The sequence below is a fragment of the Pan paniscus genome, chromosome 11 (assembly GCF_029289425.2).
Source record: "Pan paniscus chromosome 11, NHGRI_mPanPan1-v2.0_pri, whole genome shotgun sequence".
Taxonomy (NCBI): domain Eukaryota; kingdom Metazoa; phylum Chordata; class Mammalia; order Primates; family Hominidae; genus Pan; species Pan paniscus.
The window spans coordinates 608,466-614,465 of record NC_073260.2 but is presented as its reverse complement, the minus strand read 5'-3'; the positions used below and the strand labels follow the sequence as shown (position 1 = coordinate 614,465).

Sequence of the window (6,000 nt, the reverse complement as noted above, 5' to 3'; positions counted from 1 at the left end):
ATTATAAATCGTGCTACTATAAAGACACATGCACATGTATGTTTATTGTGGCACTATTCACAATAGCAAAGACTTTGAACAAACCCAAATGTCCATTAATGACAGACTGGATTAAGAAAATGTGGCACATATATACCATGGGATACTATGCAGCCATTAAAAAGGATGAGTTAATGTCCTTTGCAGGGACATGGATGAAGCTGGAAACCATCATTCTGAGCAAACTATCACAAAGACAGAAAACCAAACACTGCATGTTCTCACTCACAGGTGGGAATTGAACAGTGAGAACGCTTGGACATGGGGCAGAGAACATCACACACTGGGGCCTGTCAGTGGGTGGGGGGCTGGGGGAGGGATAGCATTAGGAGAAATACCTAATGTAAATGACAAGTTGATGGGTGCAGCAAACCAACATGGCACGCGCATATCTATGTATCCAACCTGCACATTATGCACATGTACCCTAGAACTTAAGTATATAAAAAAAAAGAAAAAAAAAATCTTTCACCTTTTTCCAAAGTGTTGGGATTATGGGTGTGAGCAACCACATCTGGTCCTTTTTTTTTTTTTTTAATGGAGGTGAAATTCACATAGGTTTGACCATTTTAAAGTGAACAATCAGTGGCATTCAGTACATTCACCATGTTGTGCCAACACTATCTCTGTGTAGTTCCAAAACATTTTCATCACCTCAAAATGAAACCTTGTACCCATGAAGCAGCCACTTCCCATTCTCCCCTCCCCTTAGCCCCTGGAAATTGGCTTTCTTTCTCCACGGATTTACATATTCTGTATATTTCCTATAAATGGAATTACACAATAGGTGACCTGTGTCTGGCTTCTTCCACTTAACCTAATGCTTTTGAGGTTCAGTCACATGGTGCCATGGATCAGCTCTGCCTTCCTTTTTATGACTAATACTCCACTGTATGTCCATATCACCATGTGTGTATTCACTCATTAATGTATGGACACAAGCCTCATTTTTAAGCACTTCAAATATGTTAACTCACTGAATCCTCACCACAAGGACAGATTCAGTTATTACATATTGATAGAGTGAAAACTGAGGCACAGGTAACATGCCTAGGATCACGTGGCTATGAAGCAGAAAGAGGACTCCAGCCGAGGCAGTCTAGTCCCAAAGTCCTCCCCTTCCTAGTAACCACTATGCTCTCCTGCCTCTCAGAGAACAACCCACGTGGCACAACACGAGGGCTAAGCTGTCTGGTCTGTCTGGTGAAGCTTCAAATGCTGTTCATTTCAGATAAGGGGAGGTTCCTGGGCTGCAGAGGCTTCCTAGAGGAGGAAGACCATGTAAGGTCTAACTCAGGGCAGGTCAGGATGGTGTGAACTCACTCTGAACACAGTCACCGATGGGTGTTTATGAAAACTGGCTCTGGAACTCCCACAGGGAAGGTTCTTATCTTTGCCTGCACAACACAGAGCCCTCTGGGTAGACTTCTAGACCCAGGCCTCTTTCAAATTAGAAACCTCAGCAAGATAAACTATTTTCTGTCTGGCTGCATCTGTCTATCTGTTTAGAGAGCGGGACATTTCCATCCTCCTCTCTCCAGGCATCCTTGGAAGTCTTTCCACAAGCAAGACATCTTGGTGAAATTTAATGCTGCAGAGGGAAGTGGTTTTCAGGAGAGAGGAGTCTGTTCCCAGAACTGTAGCACAAAAGCTAGAGGCTGAGTAGGAACATCTTAAACTAAGTCCTCAGTCTTATTTCCAGTTTTCTTCCTGTAGATCGGGGCTTAGGACACCCTGTCACATTTTCTTCACTCCTCCACCAGGAATTCCTAAAGTCCATGCTCTTGGATCCTGGCAAATCCAGGAGGCTGGGGGATGTGGCAAGCTTCAGCAAGACTGCCTGGGACCAACCCTGCAGACTTAATTTCCCAGGCCCACTCAGTCCAGCTGGCCAGCAAAGGCAGGCAGGGCTTCCGTGTCCACACATGAGAATGACCTGCAGCTGGTCTTGGTCCAGGCTGAGGTCCAGGATTCCCACTGCAGCTCCTAGGAAATCTTTAAAATTAGGTAGCGGATGAGCTTGTCAGTAGATTAGGTAAAGAACTTTTAGGAAGTTGAGGGTGAACCATCTGGAGGGTGAACTGGCTGGTGTGATTCTAGAACTGGGGGTGGTGCCCAGCAGCGCATTTGTGAGAAGACACAGCCAGGCTTGGTATATGATGTGGTGTGTGTGTATATTCACAGGTTCTAGAACTGGGGGTGGTGCCCAGCAGCGCGTTTGTGAGAAGACACAGCCAGGCTTGGTATATGATGTGGTGTGTGTGTATATTCACAGGTTCTAGAACTGGGGGTGGTGCCCAGCAGCGCATTTGTGAGAAGACACAGCCAGGCTTGGTATATGATGTGGTGTGTGTGTATATTCACAGGTTCTAGAACTGGGGGTGGTGCCCAGCAGCGCGTTTGTGAGAAGACACAGCGAGGCTTGGTATATGATGTGGTGTGTGTGTATATTCACAAGTTCTAGAACTGGGGGTGGTGCCCAGCAGCGCGTTTGTGAGAAGACACAGCCCGGCTTGGTATATGATGTGGTGTGTGTGTATATTCACACGTTCTAGAACTAGGGTTGGTGCCCAGCAGCACGTTTGTGAGAAGACACAGCCCGGCTTGGTATATGATGTGGTGTGTGTGTATATTCACAGGTTCTAGAACTGGGGGTGGTGCCCAGCAGCGCGTTTGTGAGAAGACACAGCCCGGCTTGGTATATGATGTGGTGTGTGTGTATATTCACAGGTTCTAGAACTGGGGGTGGTGCCCAGCAGCGCGTTTGTGAGAAGACACAGCCAGGCTTGGTATATGATGTGGTGTGTGTGTATATTCACAGGTTCTAGAACTGGGGGTGGTGCCCAGCAGCGCGTTTGTGAGAAGACACAGCCAGGCTTGGTATATGATGTGGTGTGTGTGTATATTCACAGGTTCTAGAACTGGGGGTGGTGCCCAGCAGCGCATTTGTGAGAAGACACAGCCAGGCTTGGTATATGATGTGGTGTGTGTGTATATTCACAGGTTCTAGAACTGGGGGTGGTGCCCAGCAGCGCATTTGTGAGAAGACACAGCCAGGCTTGGTATATGATGTGGTGTGTGTGTATATTCACAGGTTCTAGAACTGGGGGTGGTGCCCAGCAGCGCATTTGTGAGAAGACACAGCCAGGGTTGGTATATGATGTAGTGTGTGTGTATATTCACAGGCATCGTGGAGCATATACACTTTTTTTGTGTGTGTTGAAATAAACCTTACAGATTACAAAGTACTTTTTCTTTTTTCTGAGACAGGGTCTCTCTCTGTCGCCCAGCCTGGAGTGCAGTGGTACAATCATAGCTCACTGCAGCCTCGATCTCCCAAGATCAAGTGATCCTCCCGCCTCAGCCTCCCATGTAGCTGGGACTACAGGTGTGTGACACCATGACTGGCTATTTTATTTTATTTTTGTAGAGATGGAATCTCACAATATTGCCCAGGCTGATCTCAAACTCTTGGGCTCAAGCAGTCCTCTCGCGTCAGCCTACCAAAGTGCTGGGATTACAGGCATGAGCCACCACGCCCAGCCAGATTACAAAATACTTTGACATCTTTTCTCTACAGCCCTCAGAAGGAGGCAGGGCAAGCTCAATTAAATCCCATTACAAATGGGGTGACTGAAGCTCCATTCATGGCTTGCCCAGGGTCACACAAAGAATGAATAGCAGAGCCCTGAGCCTGTGTGCTTCCCTCTGTGCCAGGCTGCTTTACCCAGGCATGGGTGCACCTTGTGCATGGGACATTTCTTTGTTGTGTCCTGAGTACATTAAGCCACTCAGATATTCCTCAGGTGGAGTGAGGGGAAAATGTTTTCAGGTTGTATTAGTCAAAACAAAATACCACACACTGGGCGACTTTAAAATCATACATTTATCCCTCACAGTTCTGGAGGCTTGGAAGTCCAAGTTCAAGGTGGCAGCTGGACGGGTTCCTGGTGAGGGCTCTCTTCCTGGTTTGCAGACAGCCACCTTCTCTTCGCATCCTCACTTGGTGGGAAAAGACAGAGGAGAGAGAGAGAGAGAGAAATGAGATAGAGAGAGAGAGAAATGACATAGAGAGAGAGAGAGAGGGAGACAGAGACAATGCTCTCTTTTCTTACCAGATCTATAATGAGGGCCCCACCCCATGACCTCATCTAACCGTAATTACCTACCAAAGGCCCATCTCCACATACCATCACATTAGGGGTTAGGGTTTCAACATAAGAATTTGGAGAGGACATAAACATTCTGTCTACAACATGAGTGGAGATCCATCTCTTCCTTACCTCTGGTAAGGGGACCACACGCTGCAGCCAGTGAGACAGTGGCATGTTCTTGTTACAACTCGATCTAACTCCCCCAGAAGAGGAGGCAAGGAAGGCGGACAAAACTGGGAGAGGGAGAGTGTGTCAGGAAGAGAGTAGGGTGGCCAGAGGCAGCAAATAAAATATAAAATGCTTAATTTTGAATCTCAGATAAACAACCAATAATGTTTTTTAGCATAAGTATGTCCCAAACTAAGCTTGGGACATATTTATGCTACGAAATTATTCGTTGTTTATCTAAAATTCAAACTAACTGGGCATCCTGTATTTTAATCTGGCAACCCTAAAAGGCAAGGGCCAAAAATGCCGGAGGCAAGCCAACGGATTCCAGGAGGGACAACTGCTGGACTTTGGACTGATGATGCTCTTTTTATATATTTAACTTTTTTAAAAAGCCTCTTTTCTTTCTTTTTACCAGCTTTTCACTAGCTTTTTAAAAATTGTGGTAAAACATACATAGCCTAAAATTCACCGTCTAAACCATTTTTAAGCATACAGTTCAGTGGGATTAAGTAGATTCACACTGTTGCGCCGCCGTCGCTACCACTCATTTCCAGCACCCCTTCCATCACCCCAGCCTGAAACTCTACCCATTGAACACAAGCTGCCCAACTCCGCCTTGCTTCCCCATTCCTGGCGACCACTGCTTCTGTCTCTGTGAATTTTGACTATTCTAGGCACTTCACAAAAGTGGACTCATACGATATCTGTAGTTTTGCGTCTGGCTTCTCTATTTAATTCTTAAAGGGGGATGGGAACTAAGCAGATCACAAGGGAGCTGCCCACAGAGGTAAAGACAAGGTCAGGTAGGCTGAGAGAGGCAGGAAAGCGGGTCAAGGTGTAGGGCTGGAGGGCAGGGGCGGGCCCTGGGCCTGGGCTGGGGGTCCTGCCCCGGGGCGCACCCCGGGCGAGGGCTGCCCGGAGGAGCCGAGGCTGGCGGACAGCTTGGCCCTGAGCTTGCGGGGAAGGCAGCGATGGGACAAAGGACGGAGGTCTGGGAAGAGGGTCTGCAGAGCAGAAAGCACGGGCGGCCCTGCGCTCGGAAGACAACGGATGGGAGCCGTGTGCACGTCGGGAGCTCGGAGTGAGCGTGAGTTTCGTGCCCAGGCCCGCGACTCGGCCCGCCAGGACAGCGCTCCGGGTCGACGGGGTCCTGGAGCCGCGCTCGGGGAGGGCGCAGCGGAGGGTGAACGGCGGCGTTAGGACCCGGAGGCGCGGGCGGACTGTGGGCGGCGGGGCTAGGACCCAGCGGCTCCGGCAGAGCGGAAGCGGCGGCGGGAGCTTCCGGGAGGGCGGCTCGCAGGTGAGGAGGCGTCCGGGGCCGCGGGAAGTAGGGTCGTGGGGGCCTGGCGGGGCGAAGTAGGGGACCCGGAGGGGCTGGAGGGAGGCGGGCGGGAGGCCCGGGACCGTTCCGGACCGAGAAGCCTGCGCCAAGCTGGTGTTCCGCGGCCGCTGCCCGGTGCCCGGCTCCACTGCGAACGCCGCCGCTGGGCCCCGACCGCCCGGGAGGCGTCTTGGGCTCGCCCCGGAGCTTCCTCCCTGGAGCCGCGTCCTGCACCCGGCCTTGCCCGGCCCTAGCAGGGAAGCCAAGGCTTGTGGGGCGCAGGGACCCGGGCTCTGCGGGGTCCCGGTTCCGCCT

The 6,000-nt window shown here is 50.3% G+C and overlaps 1 protein-coding gene and 1 long non-coding RNA gene across 2 annotated transcripts in view; one reads left to right on the top strand and one right to left on the bottom strand.

Moving 5' to 3' along the window:
• Positions 1 to 3,907: 3,907 nt before the first annotated feature.
• LOC134728518 (uncharacterized) lies at positions 3,908 to 5,987 on the bottom strand. Its single transcript, XR_010108982.1, has 3 exons — positions 5,779 to 5,987; positions 4,323 to 4,426; positions 3,908 to 4,041 (listed from the first exon to the last, which is right to left on the bottom strand). It is a non-coding gene; the product is annotated as an uncharacterized LOC134728518 (long non-coding RNA).
• LOC117975686 (nascent polypeptide-associated complex subunit alpha, muscle-specific form-like) overlaps positions 4,923 to 6,000 on the top strand; it is a 40,269-nt gene continuing 39,191 nt past the window's right edge. Inside the window, exon 1 of the mRNA XM_063593840.1 lies at positions 4,923 to 5,664. The gene's annotated coding sequence lies outside the window, so the exon portion shown is untranslated. The remainder of the gene's footprint in view (positions 5,665 to 6,000) is intronic.